This window comes from Molossus molossus, unplaced genomic scaffold, assembly GCF_014108415.1.
Source record: "Molossus molossus isolate mMolMol1 unplaced genomic scaffold, mMolMol1.p scaffold_m16_p_2, whole genome shotgun sequence".
NCBI lineage: Eukaryota > Metazoa > Chordata > Mammalia > Chiroptera > Molossidae > Molossus > Molossus molossus.
The window spans coordinates 57,275,134-57,296,133 of record NW_023425355.1 but is presented as its reverse complement, the minus strand read 5'-3'; the positions used below and the strand labels follow the sequence as shown (position 1 = coordinate 57,296,133).

Here is a 21,000-nt window from a genome sequence, read left to right as displayed (position 1 = left end):
TCACCACTTTAGGTTTTTTTATATGTGTGAATGCAACTACATACAAGTATTTTGAAAATATTCAGGTGAAATTTTGTTTGTTCTTAATGTTATAGACATCAAAGAAATATATTAATAAAATCTAACTATTTGAAATTGATCATGGGCTTTATTATACTTATTCCTTTAAAATACACATTTCTGGGGGTGAGCTCCAGGTGGATCTGCCATGTGGTCAGTCGGCTCCTCTTCTACAGCTCCTCCGTGACTGATGGAACTTCACTGAAGATGTCTAAGCAACTACAAACTTAGTTTATAAATCTAGAAACTCTTGGCTATGTTGGCTTTGCAAATCTTCCTAACCAAGTTCACTGGAAATCAGCGAAAAAGGTTTTGAGTTCACACTACTAGTTGTCAGTGGTATCGGGTCTAGGAAAATTGACTCGCATAAACAACTTGTTGCTGATGGATTTCTACCCAGAAAAAATCATACCTCAAACTGCAGAGAAAATTGAAAGAATGGTTCAAATTGAGGCTTTGACTGTTGAGATTGAAGAGCAAGGGGTCAAGCTTCACTTGACAGTGGTGGATACGCCCGGCTATGGAGAAGCCATAAACTACAGAGCCTGCTTCAAGAACATCATCCACGAGCAGTTCAAGTGGTACTTGCATTATGAGAGTGGTCTGAATTGGCAGCACATCGTGGGCAACAGGGTGCACTGCTGCTTCTACTTCATCTCGTCCTTCAGACACGGACTTAAGACCTTAGATGTGGCATTTATAAAGGCCATGCACAACAAGTTAAATATTGTGCTGGTCATTGAAAAAGCCAATACTCTCACTCTGAAGGAGTGGGATCACATGAAGAAAAGGATTCTGGATGAAATTGGAAAACATGACATCAAAATCTATCACTTACCTGATACAGAATCAGATGAAGATGAAGATTTTAAAGAGCAGACTAGGATTCTCAAAGCCAGTATCCTGTTCTCTGTGGTTGGATCCAATCAATTGATTGAAGTCAAAGGCAAGAAGATCCGAGGCCACCTCTACCCAGAATTCAATGACTTTATGAAGCTGAGGACAATGCTCATCACTCACATGCACGACCTCCAGGAGGTTACCCAGGATCTTCACTATGAGAACTTCTAAGAGGCTCAAAAGAGGCAGCAGAAAAGTGGGAAATGAGGACATAAGTAAAGACCAGATCTTGGTGGAAAAGACAGCTGAGCTTCGCCGAATGCAGGAGATGATCACCAGGATGCAGGTGCAGATGCAGGGTGGAGACAGCAATGGTGCAGTTCATGGGCACTATGAGAAAACATTTTGCAAGATAAAAAAAAAAGAACATTCTGGATGAGTAATAGAGCTCTGTGTTTTCAAAAAATTGTTGGAGAGGTGATCATTCACACGTTACAGTGGCCCAGAAATTTAAGTTTTTAAAAACTTGTGATGTGTTCTTTTGTATAAAATATTTTTAACATTTGTATTTATTACTAGAGGGTAGACTTTATATTTTTGTGAGTAAAGTTTGCATTTTTATTTTCTTCCACCTTAGCTAACCACTAATGTTAGAACTGATTTCTAGGGAATCAGTCACCATGGATGTTACTGTGATTTGGCTGACCTAACCAACTAGTCATTGAGGAGCATTCTTGATTTGTTTCTAGAACAATCATATTTACCCTGAATGTTCCTGAGTGGTAGAGACATGAACTCAGTGACATAGAAGTACACTGCCATTTCCTACTTTTTGTTTGTTTGTTTGTTTGTTTTTTATCCTCACCCGAGGATATTTTTTCATTTTTTGTTCAGGTAGAGTGGGAGGGAGAGAGAGGAACAGATAGAGAGAGAGAAACATCGATGTGAAAGGAACACACCGAGTGAGTGGCTGCCACCCGCACGACCTACCAGGGCCGTGGACAAACTGCAACCGAGATGCGCGCCCTTAGCGGGAACCGAACCCGGGTCTCTCAGGACCGCAGGCTGACGCTCTAACCGCTGAGCCAAACAGGCCAGGGTGCCGTTTCCTACTTTAAACACCATGTGAAGATTCTTCCCTGCCTTGATTCTGTTTGAGCACACCTAAGACCAGTTTTGCGGCTACAATTCTACCGTTAATTCATCTGCACATTTATCTCTTTACCAAATGAAACAGTAGAACTATCTAATAAGATATATGCTTATATTTAAATAGCTTTCTTTCAAAAACAAGCTTTTGAGGTAAATTTTAGAAGTCTCTGGATAGTAATACTAGGTCATTTTTTTTTCATTGATGTATTAAACCAACATTTACTCATCTGTCATTAAAACAATATATATATATATATATATATATATATATATATATATAATATGAATTATATACTTTACACATATATAATGTACAGTTACATACAGATATATGTGTATATATTTATATATATATATATATCACCTACATATAGAACTATGGTTATTTAACTTTTTTGCATGTTTTTATTAATTAATTAATTTATTTATTATTGTTACAGATGTTTCTCCTTTTTCCCCAACTGATTCCACCCTCCCCCCTTTCCCGCCCTGTCCCCAGCTTTGATGTCCATGTCCATTGTTCATGCATACATGCATATAAGTTCTGTGGTTTATCTCTTCCCGACCACCCACTCTTCTGGGGATTGTCAGTCTGTACCCCACTTCCACATATCTGGGACCACCCCATTCCTCAGATATCTATTAAATCCATTTGATCTAGTGCTTCATTTAGAGTCTGTTTCCTTGTTAATTTTTTGTGTAGAAGATCTATCCAGTGACATCAGTGGGGTATTGAAGTCCCCTGCTATGATTGCATTGCTGTTGATTTCTCATTTGAACTCCTCCAAAAGACTTGTAATATATGTTGATGCTCCTCTTTTGGGTGCATATATGTTTACCAAGGTTAGATCTTCCTGTTAGATAGATCCTTTCAATATTATGTAGTGGCCTTCTTTGTCTCTAGGTATGGTCTTCATTTTGAAATCTACTTTATCAGATATGAGTATTGCTACCCCAGCTTTTTTTCCTTCCCATTTGCTTGAAGGGTTTTTTTTTTTTGTTTGTTTGTTTTTTTCCATCTATTCACTTTCAACTTACATGAGTGTTTTGTTTTGAGGTATACCAGGTCATTTTTAAAACCACTGGGCAGCCCTGGCCTGTTTGGCTCAGCGGTTGGAATGTCAGCCTGCGGTCCAGAGAGACCCAGGTTCGGTTCCTGCTAAGGGCATGTACCTCGGTTGCAGTTTGTCCCCAGCCCTGATTGGGTCGTGCGGGTGGCAACCAGTCGATGTGTCACTTTCACGTCGATGTTTCTGTCTCTCTCTCTCCCTCCCACTCTATCTGAACAAAAAATGGAAAAATGTTCTTGAGTGAGGATTAAAAAAATAAATAAATAAATAAAACCACTGGGCAGTTGCCACAGCCACGTTTTAAAGTGCTCTCCATGAATATTGGTCATACTCCATGATGGAAAAGTCAGAGTATCCATGAACTCCAGTTTTCATATTGCACCTAAGATTCTTAACAACATGGTAAGAATCAATAAACTATTTTTACTTAATAATATACTATTATTTAAAAAAATAACCTTTCAAGGAAAATTAGCAGTTGATTGTTCAGAAATTAACCTTTTGTATTTTTATACTGCACTTTAATATATTTCCATAAATGCAGGTGTAGAAGGTCTACCTCGGGAGTGGAAATTGTGGTCCTTTGGTGGGAGGGTGGGTGCCAAACCCAGGCCTATCACAGGCCCTGAGGCCTAAACCCATGAAGTAAAGTGCCAATCAGGTTTTCCTGATTTCACTTTCCTTTGTTTGTTGTTGTTGTTGTTGTTGAATGGTTTTCTGAAGGAGGGAAAATTGAAGTTGTCATTTTTTTTTATATGCAGACTGTCATCTATTTTCAGCCACCACGATTTCCTTCATTGTGTATAGTGTAGATTTCTCCATGTATCGTGTAAGAATGAAAAACATTTCAAATCTGAACCATGAGCTGGTTGTAGGTGCCGCCAGTCAGAGGTGCTCCTGGTGGGTTTTCTATGCTCTGTGGCCTTGGCCTTTTATTTTCCACCTGGTATGTCTCCATCCTTCTCTGTCTGGCACTCACCACACTCTGAGGGTGCTGATGCTCTAGGGCCTGCTTTATTTCAACATTTCTACTGAAGTTGAGAAAATGACAGGTGAAAGGAGACATGGAGAAAGCAGGTACTGGTTCACTATTTTCATTTTGCTATGACATGAGGGGTTAACCAATAGAGAAAATGCTCAATTCAAGGATGAGGAGGGTTTTTTGTTTTGGCCAAAAAATAACATGAGGTCAAAATATGTTACAAAAGTGTACTACAGAAAAGAATGTGGTCTGCTTGCTAACTTGGTCCTTCACAGTTAATAGTTGTAAGTGCTCAAGAACTTTAAGTTCAGGCACATCATGAAAATCTTTTATCAAGAAAAAGTGTTCCATGACTTCAGAGTACCTCCAAGGCCAATTACTTGGGTTATTTTGACATTTTTTAACTGCTAGTAAAAGCTTAAAGTTTAAAGAAAGGCAGAGGGACAATGCAAGTGGTCTCTGTAAGCCCTGTGTGTCTTTGAGTAAAGCTGCTTGGGGCTGGCTAATACCTAGTAATGTTTATGCAGGATGGGTGGACTTATACCTTTATACTTTTAATTTTTTTCTTTTATTTCTCAAACTGAAGTTAATACTTTCACTAACAGATAATTGTTCTTTTACTAAGCAACTCTCTTTACCTATAGAAATGTATTTTGAAAACATTTTACACAGCCATTTTGTGTCCATGAAAAGTAACCTTTCATCAATAAAGCTCTATTATTTAGATATTAAAAAAATAAATTAATTAAATAAAATATACATTTCTGGGATTTAAAATAGCAGCAGATTAAATGGAAGCTACACAGACTATCTCCCAGGACCAAACTGGAATTACAACTAAAGTAAAAACAAGTCATTATGAACAAACAAATGAAGAGCAGGGGGAGAGAACCCTTGTAATCAGGGATTTAAAGACACTAAATCAAGCCTGGTAGGAACTGTGAAGGTGTGAGAGGGCTGGCTGGGTGCCCATGGGCAGCAGCTGAGGGTTGTCTTATCTGTGAGCTGATTACTCTAAGAAGTTGGGGGTTAAAACCCAAAGCCAGTTCCCTAGCAAAGAGTGATAGAACAGGAAAAGGCACACACATAACACCTGGCTGACAAAATCACCAGAGTAGAGGTTTTCTCTGGCAGGAAGAGATGCTGAGAACACCAAAACTTCCCTGAAAAAGCAGTACACTAAATCACAGCTACAGCCAGTCACCTTGAGCTCTGGCAGAGGGAGGGTGGACTGTACTGAAACTGTGTGAAGAGAGGGGTGTTTGTGTCACTGGGGAGAGATTTGGGAAAGAGGCCATACAGTTTTTTACTGAATCACTTTTTTATAGAACAATGGCCATATTATACAAAGAGCCCCTTCCCAGTGTGCCAGGAAGAAGCAATGGATCCTCACTCAGGAATTTAACATGACCCAGCCTGAGAAACACAAACTAAAACTCACTAACAGCTAGAGACTACCAACAAGAAAGGAGGGTAGGGAAAAAAAGCGCCCCAAATATTTGAAATTTGGAATTAAGACCAGATTGTCAGTGTTGGCACCCTGTCTCTGAGAACTGAGCTGTGAAAGTTGAGGCCTGAGTTACTATGCTGAGGCACTGCCCGCCCCCACCCCCAAATAACTTCCATAGAAATCTCTGTCAAGTAGGCCCATCAGCAGTTTTAGCCTGGAAGAGAAACAACTGCCTCTCCCTCAGGAATTTAACATCATCCTAGGGCTCCAGGGACTGAGCATTGAAAGCAGAAGCCTGGAACTCTCTACTAAGTCAATAACCCCACACTGCAGAAACCACATTCTTATCAGAGCCACTTTAAACCAGGAGAGAGCAATTGAAACACCCACTGAAAATCCTCTTACCCTGTCCACCTGAGGGATTTGTCATTCAGCCTAGGGCTACAACTTGAGTCTCATTAAGTAAGTAAGACTAATAACATGCAAGCAAAAGGTATAGAATAACTGAATCTTTGTCTGGCCTGCAAATTTACCCAGGAAAGTAAGACTAGACATTGGTGTTTAACATGGGCCCTCCCACACTCATCCAAACCCAGTAGAGGGAGCCCCAACCATCAGAACAACAACATCCACAGAAAATATTTGGCAGGCTCCACAACTAACTGAGACAGCCAAAATAGTGAAAGAAATAAACAAATCTCAAATGAAAGAACAAGAAAATTCTACAGAAGAAGGGATAAATGAAATAGAATTAAGCAAGTTAGCAGCGGTACAGTTCAAAGCATGAATAAAGATATAGAAACAATGAAAAAAAAAAACAATTAGAAATAAAAAACCACAAAGCGGAAATTAAGTATCACATAGCAGAAGTAAAGAACACATTGGAAGGAATAAGCAGCAGATTACAGGAAGACAAGGATCAGATCAGTAAATTAGAAGCCAGGGTAGAAAAAAATCACCAATAAGAGACAAAAAATAAAAACACAATTAAAATATATGTTGTTTACAAAAGACCCACCTCACAACAAAAGACTCCATAGGTTGAAAATAAAGGGATGAAATAAACTTTCGAAGCAAATGGAAAGAAAAAATAAGCTGGGGTAGCAATATTTATATCTGATAAAAAATAAACTTCAAAATTAATGTCATAAATAAAGACACTACATAATATTGAAAGGATCTATCCAACAGGGGGATATAAAATATATTTTAAATCTTCTGGAGGACTTCATAGGAGAAATCGACAGCAATAAAATCATAGCAGGAGTCTTAAACACCCTGCTGACATCACTGGATATATTCTCTAGACAAACAATTAACAAGAAAACAGAGAATCTAAATGATGCATTAAATGAAATAGACAATAGATATCTACAGAAAATTACAACCCAAAACTACAGCATTCATATTCTTCTCAAGTGCACATGGGACATTCTCTAAGATAGACCACATGTTAGGACAAACTACTGCTCTATAGTTCAAAAAGACTGAAATCATATCAAGCATCTTCTCAGGTCACAATGACATAAAACTAGAAATCAATTACAGCAAAAACTTTCAAACACATGGATGCTAAATAACATGTTATTAAACAATGAATGGATTACCAAGGAGATCAAGTAACAAATTTTAAATTTCCTGGAAACCAATGAAAATGAACACAAAACAACAGAAAATCTATGGGACGCAGTGAAAGCAGTCTTGAGGGAATTTCATAGTACTACAGGCATACATCAAGAAAAAAAAAAAAAATTCCTGCCCTGGCTGGTTTGGATCAGCGGTTAGAGCGTCGGCCTGCGGTCCTGAGAGACCCGGGTTTGGTTCCCGCTAAGGGCATGTACCTCCGTTGCAGTTTGTCCCGGCCCTGGTCGGTTGTGCAGGTGGCAGCCACTCGATGTGTTCCTTTCGCATCGATGTTTCTTTCTCTCTCTCTCTGTTCCTCTCTCTCCCCCCGACTCTACCTGAACAAAAAATGGAAAAATGTCCTCGGGTGAGGAAAAAAGAAAAAAAGAAAAAAAAAATTCCTAATTGACATCTTAATTTTACAACTTAAAGAACTAGAAAGTAAACAAAAAAGAAAAACCCAGAGCAAATAGAAGAAAAGAAATAGTAAAGGTCAGAGCAGAAATAAATGACATAGAAACTAAAAACACACACACACACAATTCAAAAGATCAATGAAACAAAGAGGTAGTTCTTTGAAAAGATAATCAAGATTGATAGACCCTAAACCAGATTCACCAAAAAACAAAGACATAGGAGCCAAATAAACAAAATCAGAAATGAAAGAGGTGAAGTAACAACTGACACCACAGAAATACAAAGGATCATTAACAAATACTACGAATAATTATATGCCACCAAATTGGAGAATCTAGGCAAAATGGACAAATTTCTAAAATTATACAGTCTCCCAAAACAGATATGAAAAGAGATGGAAAACTTGAACAGAACAATAACAACTAAGAAAATTAAAGACGTAATCAAGAAACTCCCAGCAAACAAAAGCCCAGGCCCAGAATGCTTAATGGGGGATGTTTAATAAACATTAAAAGAACTGACACCTATTCTTCTCAAACTATTTCAAAAATTTTAAGAAAAAGGAAGACTTCCAAACTTTCTTTATGAGGCCAGTATAATTCTAATTCCCAAACCAGATAAAGACACTTCAAAGAAGGAAAACTACAGACCAATACCTCTAATTAACATAGATGCCAAATCCTTAACAAAATATTAGCAAATTGGATCCAGCAATACATTAAAAAAAGTATTCACCATCACCTAATGAGATACATACTAGGAATGCAAAGCTGGTAAAATATTTGCAAATCAATAAATGTGTTACACTACATAAATACTATGAAGGATAAAAACCATATGATCATATCAATAGACACTGAAAAAGCATTAGACAAAATCCAGCACCTATTTCTGATAAAAACGCTCATCAATGTGAGAATAGAGGGATCACATCTTGACATAATAAAGGCCATATATGAAACATCTACAGCCAACAACACACTCAATAAACAAAAACTAAAATCATTTCTGTTAAGAATAGGAACAAAACAGGGATGCCCACTTTCACCACTCTTATTTAATATATTACTGCAAGTTTTAGTCACAGCAGTTAGACAAAAGAAAAAAAAAGATCCAAATTGAAAGGAGGAAGTGAAACTGCCACTATTTGCATATGACATAATATTGTACATAGAAAACCCTAAAGACTCTGTCAAAAAACTACTAGACTTAATAAATGAATTTGGCAAAGTAGCAGGATACAAAATTAACATCAAGAAATTAACAGCATTCTTATACACCAATAATAAACTGACAAAAAGAGAAACAAACAAACAAAAAAATATCATTTGCTATTGCAGAAAAAAGCTAAAATACCAAGGAATAAACTTAACCAAAGGAGCAAAAGACCTATTTGCAGTAAACTACAGAACATTGAGTAAAAAATAGAGGAAGATATAAAAAAAGTAAAAGCATATATCTTTCTCATGGGCTGAAAAAATACACATCATTAAACTTTTCATTCTACCCAAAGCAATCTATAGATTCAATGCAATCCCTATTAAAATGCCAACAACATATTTCACAGAACTAGAACAAATACGCCAAAAGTTTATATAGAACTCAAAAAAACCCAACTAGCCATAGCAATCTTGAAAAAAAAAAAAAAAAAAAAGAACCAAATAAGAGAGATCAAAATACCAAACATCAGGTTATACCACAAGGCTTTTGTAATCAAAACAGCCTGGTATTGGCACAAGAACAGGCATATAGATCAATGAAACATAAAAGAGAACCCAAAATTGACCCACAGCATTATATTCAATTAATATCTGACAAAGGTGACAAGAGCATACAGTGGAGTAAAGACAGCATCTTTAATAAATGGTGTTAGAAAAATTAGATAGCTACATGTTAAAAAAAATGAAGCTAAACCAACAACTTACACCATACATAAGCATAAACTCAAAATAAATAAAAGACTTAAATGTAACCTGTGAAATCATAAAAATTCTACAAGAAAATGTAGGCAACAAAATTTCAGAAATCTCATGCAGCAGAATTTTCACTGATACAATGCTTAAGGCAAGAGAAAAAAACAAAAAAATTAACATATGGGACTACATCAAACTAAAAATCTTCTGCACAGCAAAATAACCCAGCATAAAAATGAAAACAAAACCCACTGTATGGGAGAGCATAATTGCCAACAATGCATCAGATAAGGAATTAATTTCCAAAACATAGAGTACTCATACAATTAAACAACAGGAAGACAAAAAAAAAAAAAAATGAATTAAAAAATGAACAGAGGACCTGAACAGACACCTCTCCAAACAGGACATACAAAGGGCCAAGAGACATATGACAAATGCTAAACATCACTAATCAGAGAAGTGCAAATTAAAATGACTATGAGGTAAAGAATTTTCCTTAAGAACAGGAAAAGACAGGGATGCCCACTTCACCACTCTTATTCAACACAGTACTGGAAATCTTAGCCACAGTGACCAGACAAGAAGAAATAATAAAAGGCACACACATTGGAAAGGAGGAAGTACAACTGTCGTTATTTGTAGATGACATTAAATTGTACATTCAAATCCCTAAAGACTCCATCAGAAAATAACTAGATTTAATAAATAAATTTGGCAATGTAGTAGCATACAACATTAACACCAGGAAACCAATGGCATTTTTGTATATCTGTGATGAACACTCAGAAAGAGAATCTAAAAAACAATTCCATTTATCATTGTAACAAAAAAATTGATACCCAGTAATAAACTTAACCAAGGAGGTAAATGACCTGTTCTCAGAAAACTACAGAACATTTGGAGAAAAAAAAAAAAAAGAGTGGTAGATATAAAAATTGGAAGCACATACCATATTCATGGATTTGAAGAATCAACATCATTATGATGTCCATAATACCCAAAGCAATCTATAGATTCAATGTAATCCCTATTAAAATAACAACAGCATAGTGTACAGATCTAGAACAAATATTCCAAAAGTTTATATGGAACCAAAAAAGACTTTGAGCAGCCACAGCAGTCTTGAACAAAAACCATGTAAGAGAGATCACAATACTAGATATCAGGGTATGCTACAAAGCCATCATAATAAAAAAAAAAGCTTAGTACTTGCACAAGAACAGGCATATAGATCAATGGAACAGAACAGAGAACCTGGAAATGGACCCAAGACATTATGCTTAATTAACATTTGACAGAGGAGGCAAAGCATACAATGGAGTAAAAACAGATCCTCAATTAATGGAGTTGGGAAAACTGTACAGGTATGAGCCAAAAATGAAACTAGTCTACCAACTTACACCATACACTAGAACTAAATCTATATGAATAAAAGACTTAAATGTAACTCATAAACCATAAAAATCCTAGAAAAAATGTAGGCAACAAAATCTCAGACATCACACCTAGTGAAATTTTTACTGATACATTATCTAGGGCAAGAGAAACAAAGAAAAATAATAATAAATGGGTCTACCATAGACTCTACAGACTGACAAAACTCAGAGGAGTTGGGCTGGGGGGAGAGATGAGATAAACCAAAGAACTTATATGTATGTATGCATAACCAATGGACATAAAGAGCGATGCTTGGGGGGGTGGTAGGGGAAATAGGATAAGGAGAAGGGTGTCTGGGCAGGAAAAAGAAAAACATCTGTAACCAAAATTAATTATTTTTTTTTTAAAAAAACCTAAAATGCTTCTGCACGGCAAAAGAAACCAGCATTGAAATGAAAAGAGAACCCACTTTATAGAAGAAATCCTTGCCAATGATACATTGGATAAGGGCTTAATTTCCAAAATATATAATGTACTCATACAACGTTACAAAAGGAAGACAAACAAATCAATTTAAAAATGAACAGAGTACCCGAATGCACACCTCTCCAAACAGGACATACAAATTGACAAGAGACATATGAAGAAATGCTCAGTGTCACTAATCATCAGAGAGATGCAAATTAAAACAACAATGAGGCATCACCTCACACCTGCCAGAATGGCTGCCATCAAAAAATCATCAAATGACAAGTGTTGGTGAGGGTGTGGAGAAAAGTGTACTCTAGTACACTGCTGGTGGGATTGCAGATTGGTGCAGCCACTGTGGAAAACAATATGGTGTTTCTTCAAACAATTAAAAATGGAGCTGTCATTTGACCCAGTGATTTCACTTCCAGGAATGTATCCTAAGAAGCCTGAGACACCAGTTAGAAAGAATATATGCACCCCTGTGTTTATTGCAGCATTATTTACAATAGCTAAGGTCTGGAAACAGCCTAAGTGTCTATCAATAGATGAGTGGGTAAAAAAGGTGTGGTACATTTACACAATGGAATACTATGCAGCTGTAAGGAAAAAAGATCTCTTACCCTTTCAGATGACATAGAGGGAACTAGAGGGTATTATGCTAAGCAGAATAAACCAGTTAGCAATAAAACAGTGTCACCTGATCTCACTTATTTGTGGAATCTTATGAACAAATTAAACTGCTGAACAAAATAGATCCAGAGACATGGAAGTAGAAAACTGCCTAACAATCCTCAGAGGGGGGTTGTGGAAGGGGTGGGAAGAGATAAACCAAAGAACTTATGTGCATGTATGCATAACCAATAGACAAGAACAACAGTGCAGTGAAGGCAGGTAGGGCAAGAGAGGGAAGGAGGGTGTCAACATAGAGAAAAAGTATGGGCATCTGTAATACTTTCACCAATAAAGATATTTTTTTAAAAAAAATTAAATTATATACGAAAATATTATTCAAACAGATCTTTGCATCCCTATTAAAACTCAACAAAAATAGAAACAAATTAAAATTTTACTAAAATAAATAATATAGCCATTTAAAAAAAATATTACTGGATATTTCTAACACTATAGCCTTTTACATTAGTGCTTCTCATGTAATTTTTTGTCATCTCTCACATGCTTGGCAAGGGTGACCCACCATTGTAACTTTGTTTTGACAGTTCATACTTGGATGAGGAAAATTGCTCTTCCATCAAATTGTTACCTATTACATATATGTGGATAATTGCAATTTTTTTTATGATGTGGCATTTCTTTTACTGAATGTAATTTCAAGGAAAGTCTTTTAAACTTCTTTTTTATTTGATTAATTTATTTTTGTTATAGATGTTTCTCTATTTTCCCCCGTTGACACCCTCCTCCCATCCCCACCTTCCTCACACACACACAGCATTGTTGTCTGTGTACACTTCCACTGGTTATGCTTATATGCATAAGTTCTTAAGTTTATGCCCCCCCACCTCCCTCTTCAAGTTTGAATAGTACACTAATAATGCAACATAGAAATATATTTAAAAAAGAAAAAGAATTAAAGATCTGGAAGATTGTTTTTTTCACTTTTTATTTTTTTTTATTTTTTTAGTTTTGAAAAAATAAAACCCACTGCAGACTGATTTGCAGAACAAATACACGTTGGCTGTAGAAATCCCAATGTTCTATTGGTTTGGTAGCTGCACAATTAGTTTAAATGCTGTACATTTTTACAAACTGGTCTTTTTAATTGTAAAGAAAAATACTGTTGAGAAAAGATTTATGCAAGATTACCTGGTTGTTCTCCTATACTGGTGGCAATATTGGAAAATTGAATCATATATGATTCAACCTTGTCTCTGCTTAATTGGCTCAAGTAGTAACAGGCAGCCTGGACCCATTTGTTGTCCAGTTTCATTTCCTCATGACTCTGGTGAGATCACAATGAAGAACCCTCTGTGGTGTTTGGTAACAAGGACAAAAAATAAATAAATATTAATAATTCCGAGATTTCAAAATGGCAGCAGAGTGAATGGAAGCTAACAGGCCATCTCCCAGTAACAAAATAGAATTACAACTAAAATTAAGACAAATCATCAGGAAAAAGCAACAGAAAAGCAGCTAGAGAGGACCCATATAACCAGGGACAAAAAAAAAAGAACAATGAATCGAGCCTGGTAGGCTCTGCAGAGGCATGAGAGGGTGGGCTGGGAGCCCACAGACAGTAGCTGTTTTAGCTGTGAGCAGCTCCCTCAAGGTTAAAATTTCAAGTTGGCTCCACAGCACAGTGAGACAGGACAGAGCACTAAACTAGCTATAGCCACTCATAGTGGACTCTGGAAGAGGGAGGGAAGACTGGACTGGAACTGTGTGGAGAGACTCGGGATTTGGCAGACACTGAGAGTTTTTGCTGAATCTCACTCACAAAGGACAGGAGCCAATTTACTCAAAGAACCCCTTCCCAGAACCCTGAAGAGAAGAAACAGCCATTCCCTCAGAAATTTTACTCTTACCAGATGGGCCATAGAAATGCAAATTGAGGCTTATTAAAAGCCAGCATCTACTCCACCCTCTAAAAATCCTCTTACCTTGAACACCTGAGGGAGTTTTTTATTCAGCTGAGGGCTACAACCCAAGTTTTATCAAGTAACTGATATAACTAGCTTCCAGGCAAAAAGCTAGAGGATAACTGAACATTTCCTGGGCTTCCAAATCCACCCAGGAAAATAAGACTTGATAGTGGTGTTTAACATGGGTTCTCCCACACTCCTTTAAACCCAGTAGAGGGAGCCACAGACAACAAAACAACAACACCCACAGAAAAAAATTGGCAGGCTCCAAAACCCAGTGAGATAGCCAAAATGGTCAACACAAAGAAACAAATCCCAAATTAAACAAAAAAGAAAGAAAGAAACTCCACTGAAGATGAGATAAATGAAGTGCAGTTAAGCAAGTTATCAGAGGTAGAGTTCACAGCAATGATATTGAGGAAGCTCAAGAGCATGAGTAAAGATATAGAAACATTGAAAACCAACCAAATAGAAATGAAGAATGACATAGCAGAAATAAAGAACACATTAAAATAAATAACTAGCAGAATAAAGGAAACTGAGGACCGAATCAGTGAATTAGAAGAAAGGGTAGAATAAATCAACCAATCAGAAAACCAAAAAAAAAAAAAAAAATTTAAAAACCAGAAAGACAGCTTAAGAGAACTGTGGGACAACTGGAAACATAACAACATTTACATCATAGGAGTTCCAGAAGAAGAAGTAAATGAGCAAGAACTAGAGAATACATTTGAAGAAATAGTGACAGAAAACTTCCCTAACTTGGTGAAGGAAAAAGGCATTCATGTTCAAGAAGCACAGAGAGCCCCAAGTAAGAAGAACCCAAACAGGCACACAACAAGACACATAATAATTAAAATGCCAAAACTTAAAGACAAAGAGAGAATCCTAAATGCAGCAAAAGTTAAGCAACAAGTTATCTACAAAGAAACCCCCATAAGTCTATCAACTGACTTCTCAACAGAAACACTACAGGCCAGAAGGGAATAACATAACGTAAACAAGTTAATGGAAAACAAGGATCTGAATCCAAGACCAAGACTACTCTACTAGCAAAGCTATCATTTAAAATAAAAGGTGAAATTGAAAGATTCTCAGAAAAAAAAAAAAAAAAAAGGCTAAAAGAATATATAAGCCCAAAACCAGCACTGCAAGAAATGTTAAAAGGACTGCTGTAATTAGTAAAATAAATAAAAAGAAAAATGTAGCCACAATAAACAAAAATGGCAATAAATAAGTATATATAAATAATAACCTTAAATGTAAATGGATTGAATGCTCCAATCAAAAAACAAGTAGCTGATTGGATAAGAAAGAATGACTCATATAATTGTTGTTTACAAGAGACCTACCTCACAACAAGATTCACATAGATTGAAAGTGAAGAGATGAAAACATTTTTTCCAAGCAAATAAAAAGAAAAAAAAAAAAAAAAGCTGGGGTAGCAATACTCATATATGATAAAATAATTTCAAAATGAAGGCTGTAACTAGAGACAAAGAAGGCCACTACAGAATATTGAAAGGATCTATCCACCAGAAAGATGTAACCTTCGTAAACATATATGTACCAAATATGAGAGCGTAAAAATATATTAAAAATCTTCTGGAGGGTTTTGGGAAAGAAATCGACAGAAATATAATCATAGGAGGAAACTTCAATACCCTGCTCACATCACTAAATAAATCTTCTAGACAAAAAGTTAACAAGGAAACAGAGACTCGAAATGAAGTGCTAGATCAAATGGATTTAATAGATACCTACAGAAAATTACACCCCAAATCGGCAGAATTCACATTCTTCTGAAGTGCACATGGGACATTCTCAAAGATAGACCACATGTTAGAACCCAAGCAAAGTCTCTACAAGTTTAAGAAGATTGAAATCATATCAAGCATCTTTTCAGATCACAATGGCATGAAACTAGAAATCAATTACAACAAAAGCACCCAAAAACCTTTGAACACATGGAAGCTAAATCGTGTGATATCAAACAATGAATAGGTTACCAAGAAGATTGAGAAAGAAATTAAAAACTTTCTGAAAATCAATAAAAATCAACACACAACACAAAATCTATGGAATGCAGCGAAAGCAGTTCTGAGAGGGAAGTTCATAGCACTACAGTCATACCTCAAGAAGCAAAAAAAAAAAAAAAATTGAATTGACTATCTAACCTCAAAATTGAACTAACTAGAAAGCAAATAAAAAGGGAACCCCAGAGGAAGTAGAAGGAAAAAAAAATAGTAAAAATTAGAGCAGAAATAAATGACAGAGACAAAAAATAAAATTCAAAAGCTCAATGAAACAAAGAGCTGGTTCTTTGAAAAGATAAACCAAATTAATGGAGCCTTAGTTAGACTCACCAAGAAACAAAGAGGAAGAACCAAAACACAAAAAATCAAAAATGAAAACGAATTAACAACTGACACCACAGAAATACAAAGGATCATTAACAAATAATATGAACAATTGTACGGCAATAAACAAGACAATCTAGGCAAATTGGACAAATTTCTAAAAATATATAGTCTCCCAAAACTAAACTGGGAAGAGTTAGAAAACTTGAATGGACCAATAGCAACTAAGGAAATTGAAGATGTAATCAAGATTCTCTCAGCAAACAAAATCCCAGGCCTGAACAGATCCACAGGGGAATTTTACTGAACACTTAAAGAAGAACTAATACCCATTTTCCTCAAAATATTCAAGAAGAAGAAATGCTTTCAAACTTGTTTAATGAGTTCAGCATAATTCTAATTCCAAAATCAGATAAAAAACACTGCTAAGAGTGAAAACTACAGGCCAATAGCCCTGATGAATATGGATGCCAAAATCCTGAACAAAATCTGAGTAAAACAAATCCAGCAATACATCAAAAAAATTATTTACCATGACCAAGTAAGATTCATCCCAGGGATGCAAGGCTGGTACAATATTTGCAAACCAATAAATGGGATATACCACATAAACAAAATAAAAGATAAAAAACATATGATCATACCAATAGATGCTAAAAAAGCATTCAACAAAATCCAGCACCCATTTCTGATAAAAATGCTCAGCAATCTGGGAATAGAGAGATCCTATCTCATCACAACAAAGGAGATATATGAAAAACATAGTACCAACATCATACTCAATGGGAAAAAACTAAAAGCATTTCCCTTAAGAACAAGAACAAGACAAGGATGGCCACTTTTGCCACTGTTATTTAACATAGTACTGAAAGTCTTAGCCACAGCAATCAGACATGAAGAAAAATAAAAGGGATCCAGATTGGAAAGGAGGAAGTGAAACTGTCATTATTCGTAGATGATATGATATTGTACACAGAAAACCTTTACACTTTATCAAACATCTACTAGATTTAATAAACATATTTGGCAAGGTAGCAGAATACAAAATGAATATCAAGAAATTGATGGCATTCTTATACAGCAATAATGAACACACAAAAGGAGAAACTAAAAAAACCATTTCATTTATCATTGCAGCAAAAGAAAAAATAAATAAGATACCTAGGAAAAAACTTAACAAAAGAAGTAGAGGACTTATTTCCAGAAAACTGAAGAACATTGAAAATAAAAATAGAGGAAGATATAAAACAGTGGAATCATATACCTTGTTCATGGATTAGAAGAATTAACATTATTAAAATATCCATACTACCCAAAGCAATCTATAGATTCAATGAAATTCCCATCAAAATACCAATGACATAGTTCACCGAACCAGAAAAAATATTTCAAAAGTTTGTATGAAACCAATAAAGATGCCAAATAGCCACAGAAATCTTGAAAAAGAAGGACAAAGTAGGAGGGATCATTGTACTGTATATCAGGTTATACTACAAAGCCACTGTAATCAAAACAGCTTGGTACTGGCACAAGAACAAGCATATAGATCAGTGGAACAAAACAGAAAACCCCAGAATTGATCCAAAACATTATACTCAATTAATATTTGACAAAGGTGACAAGAGCATACAATGGAGTAAAAACAGCCTCTTCAATAAATGATGTTGGAAAAATTGGACGGCTACATGCAAAAAAAAAAAAAAAAAGAAAAGAAAAAAGAAAGAAAGAAACCTAGACCACCAACTTATATGATACACAAGAATAAACTCAAAATGGATAAAAGACTTAAATGTGACTCGTGAATTCATAATAATCCTAGAAGAAAATGTAGGCAGCAAAATTTCAGACGTCACACAGGAGAATTTTTACTGACGCAGCACCTAAGGCAAGAGAAACAAAGGAAAATGAACAAATGGGCCTACACCAAACCAAAAAAGCTTCTACATAGCAAAAGCAACAACCATCAAAATGGAAAGGGAACCCACTTTATGAAAGTGCATAATCACCAATGATACATCAGATAAGGGGGTTAATTTCCAATATATAGAGAGTGCTCATACAACTCAACAAAAGGAAAAGAACCCAATTAAAAAATGGGCAAAGGACCTAAATAGACACCTCTCCAAAAAGGATATACAATGGCCAGAAGAGACATATAAGAAAATGCTCAACATCTCTAATCATCAGAGAGATGCAAATTAAAACAACTATGAAGTATCACCTCACACCTTCCAGAATGGCTACCATCAACAAATCATCAAACAATAAGTGCCTTCGAGAATGTGAAGAAAAGGGGACTCTAGTACACTGTTGGTGGGGATGCAGACTGGTGCAACCACTATGGAAAACCATATGGTCTTTCCTCAAAAAAATTAAAAATTTATCTGCCATTTGACCCAGAGATCCCACTTCTACGAATATATTCTAAGAAGCCTGAAACACCAATCAGAAAGAATATATTTACCCCTATGTTCATAGCAGCACTGTTTACAATAGCTAAGATCTGGAAACAGCCCAAGTGTGTCCATCAACAGATGAGTGGATAAAAAAGCTGTGATTATATATATATATATATATATATATATATATATATATATATATATATATATATATTACTATGCAACTGTAAGAGAAAAAGATATCTTATCCTTTGTGAGGACTTGGAGCAACCTTGAGAGTATTATGCTAAATGCAATAAGCCAATCAGAGAAAGACAAATACCACACAATCTCACTTATTTGTGGAATATAATGACCAAAACAAGCTGATGAATGAAATAGAGCCAGAGACATAGACAGGAGTATGAGTCAGACTGACAAACATCTGAGGAGGGGGGCAGTGGGGATGGATGAGATAAACCAAAGAACTTATATGCATGTATGCATAACCAATGGACATAGACAACAATGCTAGGGGGTGGGAGTAGGGGACTCGATAAGGAGGAGTGTGTCTAGGGGGAAAATGAAGAAACATCTGTAACAAAAATAAATTAATAAAAGTGGAGAAAAATACTCTTAGGAATATTCATAATAAGATAATAGGTTGTAGATAACTATGTAGATAATATGTACATCACCAAAAAGTTGGATTACCAGTGCACTACTAAATTTTTATCATTTGTTTACAAATGCTCTGAACAGGCTTTTTCTTGTCAGTTGTCTGTTTTGGCAGGCCACTTGTCAAAGCAGAGTTTTAAAAAGTACCTCAAATAAAATTACTGGTTCCACTAATCATGTCATCAATAATATTAATCTTTGTTACATTCCTAATCATGCTTGTCACCACTTCTGGGAAAGCAACTACACAGCCACTAGGAAGGAAGAGATCCTTTAAGATCTCATAGCATAGCTTGTTTTTTGTTTGTTTGTTTTTTTAATCCTCACCTGAGGACATTTTTCTATATTTTGTTCAGGTAGAGTGGGAGGGAGAGAGAGGAAGAGAAAGAGAGAAACATTGAAGTGACAGGGACACATTGAGTGGCTGCCACCCACACGACCAACCAGGGCCAGGGACAAACTGCAACCAAGTTACGTGCCCTTAGCGGGAACCGAACCCGGGCCTCTCTGGACCACAGGCCATCTCTACAACTGCTGAGCCAAACTGGCCAGAGCCCATAGTTTGTTATCAAAGCATATCATACCATGCAATCATCATAAAATATAGATATTTAAAATATTAGATGATCAAAATATAAATTTTATCTACATAAGTGAACATATTTATAATGATTTCCAGAATGATGTGCTTTATGCAGTTTAAAGCCACAGCTATAAATATTAAAAGTTAACAAAAAATAGTAATGATGAGTGAACACAAATACCCCAGTATACATATTTCTTTTATCTTAGTAGTGTTATGCATTTTTGCATTTAAATCATTTTTTTTAAAGTAAGAATAAAAGGTAGTTTTATAACTTCATATGTTGTCTCTCATCCTATAGAGGATAAACATATTTCAAATATCCCTTCAGTTATTTTTTCATCATTATTTAGTGGGTAGTATTAATTTTATTTTGACCTCATAACCCCTTACAGAATATTACAAATGCAAACAATGGGGATCTAGAGAAAATAAATATTATGTGCATTTGTGAAATGCACAGCAGATAAAGTTATTTATTTGGTCATTTTTTCTGGTCAGAAGCTATGACTTTAAGCTACAGAGAAAAATGTGTTTCTCATCTATTTTACACACATGAGAGATCACATACACAATTATAAATTATTTTAATCAAACATAAAGCATGAATGTGTAAATCCAAACTGCAGACAGAAGAAAAAGTGAGTTACTCCAAACTACTAATGTATACCAACCATATTTTTAATGTGAGAAATATAACAAAAAGCCATGTTGTTGGTATATTTTTTCCAAGTGACAGTATATTTTTTATACTGTCTTAGCTCAAAGCCACTTTATAAAGCACTAATTTTTTTTCCCAAAGATGGAGTGTGATTTTATATGTAAATTATTATTTGCTAATGATTTAAATGGTAATATAACTCATTAATATGAGAACATCAAATCAATATGTTCACTTTGTTTTTCTTTACAAGAGCAAAAGGATGTCCAATTTTAATTACTGCCAAGTTGTCTTTTTATTTTTTATTTTTTTTCCCACAGAAACCTCAGAGCACATCTTTCACTTTCAGTGTTCTCACAACAAATATCTTTACTCATAAGAAACT

General features: G+C 35.5%; 1 pseudogene; it reads left to right on the top strand.

Moving 5' to 3' along the window:
- Nucleotides 1-267: 267 nt before the first annotated feature.
- Nucleotides 268-1,339, top strand: LOC118635316 (annotated as a pseudogene).
- The last annotated feature ends 19,661 nt before the right edge of the window (nucleotides 1,340-21,000 follow it).